The sequence below is a fragment of the Lynx rufus genome, unplaced genomic scaffold, assembly GCF_022079265.1.
Source record: "Lynx rufus isolate CCGP_SWC_20201006 ecotype Redwood Valley unplaced genomic scaffold, mLynRuf1.p SCAF_8, whole genome shotgun sequence".
NCBI lineage: Eukaryota > Metazoa > Chordata > Mammalia > Carnivora > Felidae > Lynx > Lynx rufus.
In genome coordinates, this window is record NW_025814896.1 from 115,083,330 (window position 1) to 115,098,400 (window position 15,071).

At 38.6% G+C, this 15,071-nt stretch overlaps 1 non-coding gene and 1 pseudogene across 1 annotated transcript; both read left to right on the top strand.

Annotated features, from left to right (window-relative positions):
• Positions 1–1,739: 1,739 nt before the first annotated feature.
• On the top strand, positions 1,740–1,898 carry LOC124504498 (U1 spliceosomal RNA). The gene has a single exon (XR_006960470.1). It is a non-coding gene; the product is annotated as a U1 spliceosomal RNA (small nuclear RNA).
• A 202-nt stretch (positions 1,899–2,100) lies between these two features.
• LOC124503816 (60S ribosomal protein L5-like) lies at positions 2,101–3,161 on the top strand (annotated as a pseudogene).
• Positions 3,162–15,071: the final 11,910 nt, after the last annotated feature.

Sequence of the window (15,071 nt, forward strand, 5' to 3'; positions counted from 1 at the left end):
GATTTCAAAAAAGACATTGCCACACAATGTCCAGAAATTTCTGTATGAAGTGAATTTACCCTATTGTCACCATTTTGGTTAGTAAGATTACCACCACATGTCATCTCAGAACTCTCAAATATCTTTTATTTTTGACCATTAGCTCTTCTTCACATCTGCCATACACATACAATAGAATTAATTCATTATCAGATCTTGCTGATGCTTGTAAAACACATATATCCCTTGTTACATGCCAGACTTTTTATAATTTTTTTTAACGTTTATTTATTTTTGAGACAGAGAGAGACAGAGCACGAACGGGGGAGGGTCAGAGAGAGGGAGACACAGAATCTGAAACAGGCTTCAGGCTCTGAGCTGCCAGCACAGAGCCCGACGCGGGGCTTGAACTCACGGACCGCGAGATCATGACCTGAGCTGAACTCGGCCGCTTAACCGACTGAGCCACCCAAGCGCCCCAGACTTTTTATAATTTTAATGTATATTGGTTATTTAAGATACATTGAATCTTAGTAACAGGAAATTGTATTTCCATATACCAAGCAATAAACAATTGGAGTTTGAAATTAAAGTACCATTTATAATAGCATAAAAAATTATCAATCATTTAGGGGTAAATCTGACCAAATATGTGAAAGACCTGTACACTGGAAATTACTAAATATTGCTGACAGAAGTAAAGAAAATTTCAAGAAGTGGAGAGCTATACCTTGTAAATGGCCTGGAAGGCTCAATATTGTTAAGGTATCAGTACTCTACAAACTGATTTATACATTCAATGCAATACCAATAAAAATCTCAGCAGACTGTTCTGGTTCGAAATTGGTAAGCTGATTGTAACATTCATATGGGAATGCCGAGGACTTAAAATAATTAAAGCAACCTTAAAATAGTAAGAAGAAAGTTGGAGGGGTACACTACTTGATTTTAAACATTATTATTAAGCTGTTGTCACCAACACAATGTGGTATTGGCATGGAAATGGACAGTTACATCAAAGGAACAGAATAGAGAGTTCTGAAATAGACCCATACATTACAAACAATTGATTTTTTTTTTTTTTTATATCAGAGCAAAGGCAATGCGATGGGTAAAGGATAGCCTTTTCAACCAAATAGTGTGGGCATAATTGGATGTCTGTTATTTTATTTTTTTAAAGATTTTATTTTTAACTAACTTCTACATCCAATATGGGGCTTGAACCCACAACCCTGAGACCAAGAGTGACGTGCTCCACAAACTGAGCCAGCCAGGCACCCATGGATATTTATATTAAACAAACAAACAAACAAACAAGAAACTTGGATCCATACTGTGCACCATTTATAAAAACGAATTCAAAATGGATCATATGCCTAAATGTAAAACCTAACACTATAAAAATTCTAGAAGAAAACATGGTAGAAAATCTTTGTGAACTTGAATCAGACAATACTTCTTAGAAAAAAATACCAAAATCACTGAATAAGAGGATAAATTGGTACATTAGACTTCTTCAAAATCTAAAATTTCTGTTCTTCAGATGACACAGTTAGGAGAGAATGAAAAGACAAGCCACAGACTGGGAGGAAATCTTTGGGAAGCATATATTTACTAACGGACTTGATTCCAGAATATATAAAGAACACTCAAAAGTCAATAATAAGAAAACCCAATAAAAATGGACAAAAGATTTGAATAGACTTCACCAAAGAAGATCTATAGATGGCAAGAAATTACATGAAAATATGGCTAATAGAAAACTTACCTGGCAGGGGAGACACCATGATCACAAAGGTAGTTCTCTCAGGGTGAGGCTCATCCCTTGCATTCCAGATGTGCTGACCCCTGAGATTTCCCCAAATGACTTACTGGAGAAGTGCAAATTAGAAACTATGAGATATCACTACATAGCTGTCAGAATGACTAAAATTAAAAAGATTGACCCCACCAAGTGTTGGAGAGGATGTGGAGAAACTAGATCTCTCACATACTACTGGTAGGAATGTAAAATGTATGAACACTTTGGAAAACAGTTGGGCAGTTACTTAAAAATGTTAAAAATATGGCTGAGCCTGCTGGTCTTTGGCAAGCTGCTGATGCTGGTCTCTGTTGTGCAGGATGGCGTTTGTTAAAGTTATCAAGAATAAGGCTTACTTCAAGAGATACCAAGTGAAATTTAGAAGAAGACAAGAAGTTAAAACTGATTACTATGCCTGGAAATGCTTGGTAATTCAGGATAAAAATAAGTACAACACACCTAAATACAGGATATTTCGTGTAAGCAACAGAGACATAATTTGTCAGATTGTTTATGCCAGTATGGAAGGAGACATGATAGTTTGTGCAGCTTATGCTCATGAACTCCCAAAGTATGGTGTGAAGGTTGGCCTGACAAGTTATGCTGCAGCATATTGTACTGGCCTGCTGCTGGCCTGCAGGCTTCTCCATAGGTTTGGTGTGGATAAGATCTGTGAAGGCCAAGTAGAAGTGACTAGAGATGACTGCAGTGTGGAAAGTATTGATGATCAACCTGGTGCCTTCACCTGCTATTTGGATGCAGGGCTTGCCAGAAATACTACTGGAGATATAAAATTTTGGGGGTCCTCAAGGGAGCTGTGGATGGAGGCTTGTCTATTCCTCACAGTACCAAATGATTTCCTGGTTATGATTCAGAAAGCAAGGAATTCAATGCAGAAGGACATCGGAAGCGCATCATGGGTCAAAACGTTACAGATTATATGCAGTACCTAAGGGAAGAAGATGAGATGTTTACAAGAATCAGATGCTTATAAGAAAGCTCCTGCTGCTATATGAGAGAATCCAGTCTATGAGAAGGAGCCTAAGAAAGAAGTTAAAAAGAAGAGGTGGAATTGTCCCCAAATGTCTCTTGCCCAGAAGAAAGATCAGGTAGCTCAGAAGAAGGCAAACTTCCTTAGAGCTCAGGAGTGGGCTGCTGAGAGCTAATAAACCAAACCACAATTTTCTATGAAGATTTTTTGGATAAAGACAATAATAAGCTTATTCACCAACCCACAACAACAACAACAACAACAGCGAAGTTAAGTATACATCTACTACATGACCCAACCATTCCACTCCAAGATTTTTATTTACCCAAGAGAAAAGGATGAGCAACTGAGTGGCTCAGTTGGTTGAGCATCTGACTCTTAATTTCAGCTCAGGTCATGATCTCAGGGTTCATGAGACTTGGATTCTCTCTTTCTCTCTCTCAAATAAATAAACTTAAAAAAAATTAAAAAAAAAAGGAATTATGTCCTTGTAAAGATTTGCACAGAAATGTTTATAACAGCTTTGTAGCCCCTAAGTGATAAGCAACCCAAATTTCCATCAATGGGTAAATGGATAAACACATGGTAGCATATTTATACAATGCCATTGTAGCAACAATAAAAAGGAATGAATTGTGGATATAGTGAACAATAACAGCAGATCAGTTTGTTTGGGGAGGTGTGTAGGGTGGAGGAGCACAGAAAAGTGGGAAAGGAAGGGATTCCAAAGGGACCTGAAGAAATTTGGGGCCATAATCCATTGTTTACTATCTTGATTGCAGTGATGGTTTCACAACTATAACCATATGTCAAAATTCAACAAATTACACACTTAAAATATGTGCAGCTTATTTTATCTCAGTTATATCTCAAAACTGTTTTTTAAAAAGATGTTTCTAACATGCATTTATTTGAGGTTGTGTGTGGGTAATTCAGGTAGGCATGTCCAGCTTAGGGTTGGAAAAAGGGATGTGTAACTCTGGGGGAAGGTGGGGGAAAAGATTTTAGGAATAAATTGTCCCTCCCTCCCTTATCCTCTTTCTTCTCTCCCTCCTTTATCTGTCCTCCATAAAGATCTAAGATGGTTAAATATTATTTATGTGGAGTTGATAGTTGAAGATATGGGAAAGGCTGGTTGCATAAAGGAATGGGTTATTGAGGAAAGAAATGTGAGAAACACTGAGGCATGTTTGAAAGGGACACTGAAGAATAAAAGAAACTAGTATGATCAGAAGAGTGGTGGGCATGTAGGAAAATAATTAGTAAAAGGGAATGGATGAACTACTTCCTTTTTGCTTAGTACTGTCTATTTCTGTGGATGTTGGTCTGTCTTTTTAGGGCTCAGGAACATCTCCAATGGGATAAAGAACAAACCAAACAATCACAGGGCTATGCTGGTTAATACCCTATTGTTTCTAATGGAGTAGTATGTTGTTTTAAAAAAAAACACAAGGCTCCTGGGTTGCTCAGTCAATTAGCTGGCCAATTTCCATTTAGGTCATGATCTCCTGGTTCATGAGTTCGAGCCCCACATCCGTCTCTGTGCTGACAGCTCAGAGCCTGGAGCAGGCTTCGGATTCTGTGTCTCAGTCTCTCTCTGCCCCACCTCTGCTTGCACTCTGTCTCTCAAAAATGAAGAAACATTAAAAAAATATTTTTAAAAACCCCACAAAACGAAACCTCAATAAAACCAGTATTCTTAGGAGATGGGAGTCATTTCACATATAATCCTTTAGCTAGCTCAACAAATATTTGCATGGCCCCAACATCTTCTGGTTTTATTTTATTTATTTTATTTTATTTTATTTTATTTTATTTTATTTTATTTTATTTTATTTTATTTTATGAGTAAGAACTCTATACCCAGGGTGCCTGGGTGGCTCAGTCAGTTAAGCATCAGACTCTTTGGCTGAGGTCATGATCTTGCAGTTTGTGAGTTTGAGCCCCGCCCTGAACTCTGTGCTGACAGTGGGTAGCCTGCTTGGGATTCTCTCTCTCTCCGTTCCTCCCCTGCTTGTGCTCGCATGCTCTCTCTCTCTCTCTCTCTCTCAAAACAAATAAACATTAAAAAAAAAATCTCTGTACCCAACATGGGGCTCACACTTATGACCCTGAGATCTAGAGTTACATGCTGTACTGAGGCAGTCAGGTGCCCCATGCATTTTGTTTTTAAAAGACCACATGAAAATGCTGAGTGCCTTCAAAGAGGTATAGTAATTTATACCCTCCTGTTTGGCATAAAGTGGGTGAAACATTTTTAATGTCATAGAACAAAGAAAAAAAAGTAAATTATATAAAAACATATATGAGGTCTTTAAATGGGTGTCCTGGCTGCAGTCCTTTTGAGATGCTTTTCAGCCTTTTGTGCTGCTCCTGCCTGAGAAGTCCTGATAATAATTTCTATAAAGACTGCTCCATATTATATGACGTATTCGTATTATATGAATGCGCCAACAAGAAATTAATCCGTTATTTCAGGGAAATAACAGCCACTGTGGAAAAGAACCCATCAGGGTTAGGATTTCTACTTTCTTATATTCTTTAGATTTCCTACAATAATAAATGATTATGAAATCTAAAGATTTGCCAGGGATGATTTAATATTCATTTCAACTGAAGAACTGAAGTATCTTTTTCAAAGCCTTTAGAAAGAAGTGGATTGGATTTCTTACCTGTGGCTTAAGTTAACAGTGTTCAGGGGAAAAGAAGAACCAAAGAGAAATTAACCAAATGACCAAACAAACAAACCCAAATTCACAAAAATAAAGACATTCTATATACCAGATAACAACATGCATTGCTGACCGGTTTGTTAGATGTCAGACAGATCTCTGTTCTGACTGTTGAGCTGTGTGACCTTGGACAGATTGCCAGTCTCTCTGAGCTTCTGCTCTTCCTTAAAAGGGGCCATAATACCTACCTCACCAACAGAGATGTGGTGGGGCGTGAGACAGGGGATTTATGAGAGAGTGCCTGGCCCAGATTGTCTTAAAATGATCATTTAGTTCCTTCTCCTTTTTCTCAGGGATTAACTGAAGCTGACAGTTTGGGGTGCAGGCAGATAGTTTGCTGCAGTGTGTAAACCAATTCCAGTCTCCCCTTCTTTGGTGTTTCTGTACCTTCTTGGAGTGTGAATGAGGAGGGTCCTCTTCTTTTGATGTACAGGCTTGGGTTAGGTTAGCTAGGAAAGTGACATGTCTGGCTTTTTTCCTGCTGGCTTATATCTTTGGCCATGTTTCCACCAGGCTGTGGCCTCAGTGCTCTGGTCAATCCAGAGTCATCAAAGCTGAGAGAAAAGGAGGTGAGGTGGCAAACTGTGTGGGGAGCTCAGAGCTGGTATTCCCAAATTCTTCTGATCTGCCCCACAGAGAGCACAGCCTTGGTTCAGGCAGCCTTCCTCTCCACAACAGCCAGGTTTCTTCTTTACCCTTCCAGAGTCCTACACTCTCTCAGGGGGAGGGGTGATGAATGTTTTTGGCACTGAAGGAAAGAAATCCTATTCCAAAGAGGAATACTTCTGTTCTACTCCCTAGTTTTATTTTGTCTTTAAACTTCAGGTTCTCTTTTCCAGGAGAGATTTAAATTGGATTACAGTAATAATTCCTATTTGTTACATGCCACATGCTTTATATCCATTAACTCACGTAATTCTTACAACAATCCTGCAAGATACATGTGGTTGGTTCCATTTTATGGATGAGAATATTGAGGCTCAAACAGATATGAGGACTTGTGCAAAGCAACATAGCTGGTGACTGTAATATTAATCCCCGGACATGTTTTATTTTGGAGCTGTGAAGCAGTTTGTCTCTCAGTCCTATTTACCTGTGTTTTCACCCCACTCACTGTACCACCACCCTGGCCTGGGGCAAGTTACTAGCTTAAAGGATTTATTTGCCATGTAAATCCTGAGATGTGATCTCTTTCTCTGTCTCATCCCTAGGATATCATTAGAGAGAGTTTGCCAGCTGGGAAAAGATATGAACGACCCCATAGCATCAGTGACTACAGTGTGTTCTCATAAAACTGGTGCTCTAAAAACGGCTACATTTTACTGAGAGAATTAACCACAAATTGAGGCTAGTTTTTACAATGCCACAAGTGGGGCTGTATTAATTATCCATAAAGATGATTCTGAAGTGGTTCTCTGCTCTCAAATTCCAAAGGAAGCAAGTAAGGTACAGTATGCAATGTTCTCTGAGGAGGATGATCCAGTCTTCTCAAGTTTTAGAAGGTCTCACTGGGGACAGTCAGGATCCTGAACTGTATTATGATTTTACTCTTTAAAAGGCTCTGTGAAGCCCTCAGAGCAGAACAAGCTGGCGTATCTCAGAGCACCAGAGCTAGATCCAAAGTGCATCGGCATTTTTTTCCTAGCAAAACAAAACCAAACATGAACAGTATTTCCTCTAAAACTGAAAAACAAAGTCAACAAGGAGAAACAGGATAAAAAGAAGGACAGTTTTGGATTTTTGAAAGAATTTGATTCAGTACCTGGTGTGAATTGAATTTATTTAACTGTCATTCACATTTAAAGGCCTAGGCCCAGGTCTAGAAGAGTTATTGTAGCATTCCATGAAAGACTTTCCTTTGTTACCCACATTTAGTTTATGTGATTGGTGCACTAGGATTATTTTTCCAGTCTGAATGGATATAGAAGATGTATGGACCTGCAGTGTGTACAGAGCTGTTAGCATCACTCAGAAATAAGCTCCAGTCCCATTGCAACCCATATACATCTTGCATAACAAAGGATTTGGGGCTTAAGGTGGCATTTCAACCTCAAACAGTGTTCAATATGACCAACTTTTATTGCAGTTGAATTTATTTGTCGTTCTAGGTGTTCAAAGCATCTTATTTATTCTGAGGTACAGAATCAGTTTTTAGGGTGGTAATTAACTCTTTAATAGATGACAAAATTGATGTCTGATATTACAACATGAACCCCTACATCCAGCTATAGCTGACTTGACTCTATTGCAAGGAGCTCAGGCTTTGGAGTAGGTTCTGCTATTTATACAATTTGGCTTTGGGAGAATCACTAGTGAGTCTTAAAATTGAATATGCCTGTAAATCACCTGAGGTTTCTGTTCAAAGGCAGATTCTGCTTCTGTAGGTCTAGTGTGAAGCCTGAAGTTCTGCATTTCTAATGAGCTCCCAGATGGTGAAGATGTTGACAGTCACACTTTGAATGTCGAAAACTATTTGAACCTTAGTTTTCTCACCTGGAAAAAAAGGGGGGGGGATGAAAATAACTACTTGAGAAAATTGTTAGGAACATTAAATGAGTCAGTGAGGTGAAGCATCTGACACGTAGGAAGATTACCACAAATATAAATGTCCCACTCCTACTTTTCCCGTTTGTTCCTACCTAGCTCAGCAGGCAGGAACTCTGTTCAACTCTGTTTCCTTAGCTGCAGTTTTTAGTGGGTTTACTTTCATATTTATGTCATAGAATTAAGTTCATCGCAGAAAGACATGTGTAAATAATTAAGAACCCACCCCGTCCTCTTTCCCCAAATTATGTGCCATTCAACATTACATGGAAAATCTTATGCCCAATGCAAATGCTCAAAATTGAATTGCAAAGCAACTTGTTCAAAATAGCTGTAAAACTTTGCTTAACCATTAGCAAAACATGATTATTTGGGATCACAAAACAATACTCAATTATATTTTTGGAAGACACACTTCTAAAACAATGTTTGAAAATGGTTGGAAATGAAAAAATGGGCAAAAATATACCAGGAAACTCAAATATAAGCAAAGAGGGTTCTAATCTTAATATCGAGTGAGCTAGAATTCAACTCATACAGTTCCATAAAGTACAAGAGGAGGGAATACTTCTCAACTCATCATCTGAGGCCAGTTTTACCCTGATACCAAAACCAAACACATCAGGAGAATAAAAACTATAGGCCAATCTCTTACGAATGTAGCTGCAAAAATCATTTTCAACAAAATACTAGCAAATTTAATCAACCTATCAAAGAGTTTTACATACCAGATACCATTATCCCATGAATGCAAGGATGGTTTAACATTTCAAAATTAATTTGTGTGATATGCCATATTTTAAAATTACATGATCGTTTCAATAGGTGGAGAAAAGCATTTGATCAAGTCAGGTTCTGCTCAGGATAAAAATACTTAAACTATAAATACGAGGGTAGTCTCTCAAGCTGATAAAGAGCATCTATGGGAACTTACAGCTAATATACTTAATGGTGAAGGTTGAGTGTTTTCCCTCATAAGATAAGGGACAAGACAAAGATGTCATTCTCACCACCTCAGTTCAGTAGTCTACTTGAGATTCTTGCTAGGGGCAATGTCTTCGTCCATTCAGGCTACAATTACAGAATACCATAGACGGGTGGCTTGTAAACAACAAATTTATTTCCTGCTGGTAAGGAGGCTAAATGCAAGATCAAGATGCCAGCAGTCTGGTGTCTGGGAAGGGGTCGCTTCCTGGTAGACAGTTTGTTTTCCCTGTGTTCTCACATGGCAGAAGGGTCAAGGACCTATCCTAGGCCTCTTTTATAGAGGCACTAATCTAACTCCTCCATCCTCATGACCTATTTACCTCCCAAAGTTTCCACCTACTACCATGACCTTGGATGTTAGGACTTCAACATATGAATTTTTGAGTGATGCAAATATTCACCCTATAGCAAGCAATTAGGCAAGAAAAAGAAATAAAAGACATCCAGACTAGAAAGGAAGAAGTAAAACTATATTTGCAAATGTCATGATCTTGTGTATAGAAAAACTGAAAGAACCCACTGAAGACCTATTAGAGATAATAAACAACTTCAGCAAGGTTGTAGGATATAAGAGCAATATTAAAAAATCAATTGCATTTCAATACATTAGCAAAAAACAATCTGAAAATGAAATTCAAAAATAATTTCTTTTATAATAGCATGAAAAAGAATAAAATAAGAATAATTTAAATAGAAGTGGGTAAGACTTGTATACTGAAAACCACAAAACGTTGAAAGAAATGAAAGATCTAAATAAGCAGAGAGACATCCTATGTTCATAGACTGGAAGACAATACAGCAAGTTAAGATGGTGGTACTCCCTAACTTTGATCTGCCAATTCAATGCAGTCTCTGGCAAAATCCCAGAAATTGGTAAGCTGATCCTAAAATTCATGTGGAAATGCAAAGGGTCTAGAACAGCCAACACATTCTTGAGAAGAACAACACAATTATAGGACTCACTTGCAGTTTCAAAGCTATGTACTTTGCAGTTTGTACTGTGAGGTTACAAAGTGATGACAGTATGGTACTTCCATAAAGATCAAAGGATTGAAATTTAGAGTCCAGAAGTAAACCCTAACTTTTATAGTCCATTGGCTTTTGAATAAAGGGCGAAGATGATTTGATGGAGGAAAATAATAGTCTTTCAACAAATGGTATTGCATACATTAGATATCCACATGCAAAAGTATGATTTTGGAATATTATTGGAATAGTGGAAATTTTATTGCTATAATAAACTAAGCTCAAATATTAGCATCATGCATTTTAGTCTTTCTGCAAAGGAGATAAAACTATCATATATAGGGATGATAGTGATGTTATACTTTGAAATTGTGAGAGAATCAATTGAAAAGCTTTGTCAAGCAATAAGGGAATTCAAAGATAGTTACATACAAAGTCACTATAGGGAAATCAGTGGCAATCTCTCTATCTGTACCATTATCTGTATATATCAACCTGTTAGAAGATAAGATCTCACTTGGAGTAGCAGTCAAAAAGATGAAATACCTATGGATTCAGCAAGACACAGATGAAGAAAACTTTAGAAGTCAATGAAAAATACGAAAGAAGATTTGAACAAATGCAAACCTTAGAAAACACTTCCATAAAGTCGACATGGTCTTAGAAAACACTTCCATAAAGTTGACAGTTTTCCCCAGGGTAAATTGTACATTTAACATGATCCCAATAATTCCCATGATTCCTGAAGTGGTGAAGTGTATTCAAAAGTTCATATGACAAATGAGACAAATGAGAACAGCCAGGAAATTCTGACAGAGAAGAGCAATGAGGAAGGGTTATGTCTATCAGATATTAAAGCATAAAGCAACAACAATTTTAAAGGTATAATAATGGCGTTTGAAATAAGCAGATGGACCAACAACAAAAAAGCATAAATAAACCCATAAACATACAGGAATTTAGTAGATGATAAGATGATATCAATGGGGGGGGGGAAGATACTATTCAGATAGTGTTGGGACAACTAAAACCATCTAGAAGAATGCAAAGTTGGATTAATATTATTATACTTAATAGTATAGGAGGGTAAGTTCCAAGTGAATCAAAGATATAAATGTTAAAAATAAAGCCAAATAAACACAAATAAAACATGAGGAAATTACAACTTTGGAGTGGAGAATGCCTTTTTGATTATGACTAGAAACCTAGTGCATGGCTCCCTTTGGGTGCTTGGGAGCCTCCTGGCATGTCACTGGGCATGTCTCTGGGTAGGGAGTAGGTCTGGTCTGAACTGCAGCTGAGAGGCTCTGGGACTGGGTCACAGGGCTGCTTTGGGGGCCACAGCTGTGACTGAGGTCTACGGTCACAGATGGGCATACCTCCTGCTGGGTACCTAGGCTGGCAGGACTGCTCCTGGATTGTAGTTGAGTAGGACAGGAATTCGATCATAGGGCTGCTTCAATATCTACAGACAGAGCCAAGGTTGGCAGACTGACTTCCTGGGGCACATGTCCTTACATGTAAATCTTTCTCAGAGTTTCTTTCATAGCCTAGTAGCTCTTTTCATTCTAAATGCTCTGTATGGGCAAAGCTACTGTGGCTGGAGCAGATTTAGTGAAAGGGAGTGGAAGTAGATGAAGGTAAGGAGGTGAGAGAGGACCGATGACAAGAATAGTATGTCAGCAGATTCTGAAGTGCTGACCAAGATGGAAACATAGGAAGCCCCTGAGCTTTTTTCTTCCACACGCACAACAAATGTACAGATACAATTGCACGTGGTGCAATTCCCTGTGACAGAGATCTGGAAACTAGCTGAACAGCTCTTACACATCTAACAAACGAGAAAATACCCACATCTAAATGAATAGGAAAGGCCAAGACACTGTCTTGCTATAAGCCCCACCCCAACACAGTGCCACACAATTGGGATGGAAGCCCACATATAGCATCCCAACTTTTAATACTCCCACTGAAGGAACAGACTCCTGAAACACCCATATTGGAAAGCAACAAGGGTTGTGTCCGTAAGACTCCAAAACTACAGCAAGTAAAGAAGCAATTCTTCATGAGCACACAGCGCTTGCTGTGACTATCCCCTTAGGGCTCAGTGCAGAGGGAGCTGGCACAATTGCCTCTCCTCTACTTTCCCTGAAACAGGTTTGTCTGCATAATTTAAAAGCTGACCCCAAAGGGCCAGGTTTCTAACTTAGCAGGCATTAGGGACTTGGGAAGCCAGAGCTCCTCTCTCACCTTCTCCCTCTAGCTCATTCCAAGTCACTAGTCACCAGTATCTTTTTGGAAGAAGCTTATACACACATCTGCACCCCAGATATTGTGGCTGTCACCACAAAAAGATTGAAAAAGAATCCCTACCCTCCATCTCCATCTATAATTCTTTTTATCTCTGTCTATAATTTTTTTCAGTAACACTGAAACTGTATACTTGGTGGGGTTTTGGGGATGATGGTGGGGGGGGGGCGGGTCTGAAGCCGATGGCCAAGAAAGAATTGTTGAGACATCTTTGGTGCCTAAAGGCAATTCTGTAAACCACAGGGACAGGACCCGTGGGCAGAAAGAGCTGCTCCAGGACCCTGAGGAGAGACTGATTATATACTTGGGAGTTGGGGGAGGTAAAGTCAAGAGGAAGTTTCCCAAGAGATTTTCATATGCTAAAGACTCACAGGGTACTGGAGGCCTAGCTGTTGTCAAACTAAGGTTGTTTTTTTACCTCTAGGAAAGCATTGGCATTAAGACAGTGGGGTGGGGGGCAGCGGGGAGTTACTCTGCCTGCCTTAAGTATTTGTCAGTGGGCTGCAGGTTATAAGGAAATTTAATTTGATCTTCCATTTCCTTCTGCTTTTGTTTCCCATATCATACCCATTAAACAGTAATTCCCCATCTTTTCTCTTCCCAGCCCCTGGCAACCACCATTCTACTTTCTGTCTCTGTGATTTTGACTACTCTAAGTTCCTCATGTAAGTAGAATCATACAGTATTTGTCTTTTTGTGACTGGCTTATTTTACCTAAAATAATGTCCTCAAGGCTCATCCATATAGTAGCATATACCAGAATTTCCTTCTTCTTCTTCTTCTTCTTTTTTTTTAATGTTTATTTATTTTTGACACACAGAGAGACAGAACACAAGTGGGGGAGGGGCAGAGGGAGAGGGAGACACAGAATCTGAAGCAGGCTCCAGGCTCTGAGCTGTCAGCACAGAGCCCGACGTGGGGCTTGAACTCATGGACCGCGAGATCATGACCTGAACCGAAGTCGGACACTCAACCGACTGAGCCACCCAGGCACCCCACAGAATTTCCTTCTTTTTAAAGGCTGAATTATATTCCCTTTTATGTATATATCACATTTTGCTTATCTATTCATCTGTCATCAGACAGTTGGCTTGCTTCCACATTTTAGCTATTATGGATAATGCTACTCTGAACATGGCTATACAAATATTTCTGAGACCCTGTTTTCAATTCCTTTGGGTATATGCCCAGAAATGGAATTGTGGGGGTGGGGGGGCACCTGGGTGACTCAGTTGGTTAAACTTCCGACTTCAGCTCAGGTCATGATCTTGCAGTCTGTGAGTTCGAGCCCCGAGTCAGGCTCTGTGCTGACAGCTCAGAACCTGGAGCTGCTTCGGATTCTGTGTCTCCCTCTCTCTGCCCCTCCCTCCCCCTCTCAAAAAATAAATAAATAAAAAACATTAAAAAATTAAAAAAAAGCAATGGAATTGCTGGATCATATAATTTTATTTTTAATTGTTTGAGGAAACTCCATTCTGTTTTCCATGGCGGCAGTACCATTATACATTCCCACAAAGTGCACAAGGTTACTGATTTCTCCACATCCTCGCTCACACTTATTCTTCCCTTCCTTCCTTCCTTCCTTCCTTCCTTCCTTCCTTCCTTCCTTCCTCTCTTCTTCTTTCTTTCTTTCTTTCTTTCTTTCTTTCTTTCTTTCTTTCTCTCTCTCTCTGTCTCTTTCTTTCTTTCTTTCTTTCTTTCTTTCTTTCTTTCTTTCTTTCTTTCTTTCATAGCAGCCATTGTACTGAGAGTGAAGTTGTATCTCATTGTAATTTGATTTGCGTTTCCCTAATGATTAGTGTTGTTGACCATCTTTTCTTGTATCTATTAGCCATTTGTATATCTTCTTTGGAGAAATGTCTGTTCACATCCTTTGCTTATTTGTGAACTGGGTTGTTTGTATTTTTGTTTTTGAATTATAGGAATTCTCTATATCTTCTGCACATTATCAGAATATTCAGATATATGATTCTTTTTTCATGATTATAATTTGCAAATGTTTTCTCCCATTCTGTGGATTGCATTTTTACTCTGTTGATAGTGTCTTTGATGCACAAAATTTAAAAATTTCCATACCATATAATTTCATTCACCTATGGAATCTATAGAAGAAACCCACAAATGAATAAACAAAAAGCAGAATCAGATCTATAAATGCAGAGCACAAACTGATGGTTGCCAGAGATGGGGGCTGGGCATGGAAGGTAGAGCAAAATGGTTGAAGGGAGATACAGTCTTCCAGATATGGAATGAATAAGTCAAAGGAATAAAAGGCACAGCATAAGCAGTATAGTCAATGATATTATAATAACAATGTATGGGGACAGATGGTAGCTACATTTGTGGTTAACGTAGTAGGATACATAAACTTGTTAAATCACTAAGTTGTACACCTGAAACTAAGGTAACACTGTGGGTCAACTTTGCTTTAAAGTTTGGGAAAAAATTTTTCATGAAGTCCAATTTGTGTATTTTTGCTTTTTTTTCATGTGTCTTTGGTGTCATATTGAAGAAATCATTGCCATATCCAGTGTTGTGAAGCCTTTGCCCTATGTTTTCTCTAAGAGTTTTTATAGTTTTCATTGATTTTCTCTACTGCTTTTTTGGTTCTGTATTTCATTTATGTGTGCTCTAGTCTTTACTATTTTCTTCTTTCCAATAGCTTTGGGTTTACCTTGTTCTCTTGTTTCTAGTTTACAACATTAAGTTGTAAAGGTAGGTTGTTGATTTGAGATTGATTGTTGTTTAATGTAAGCATTTA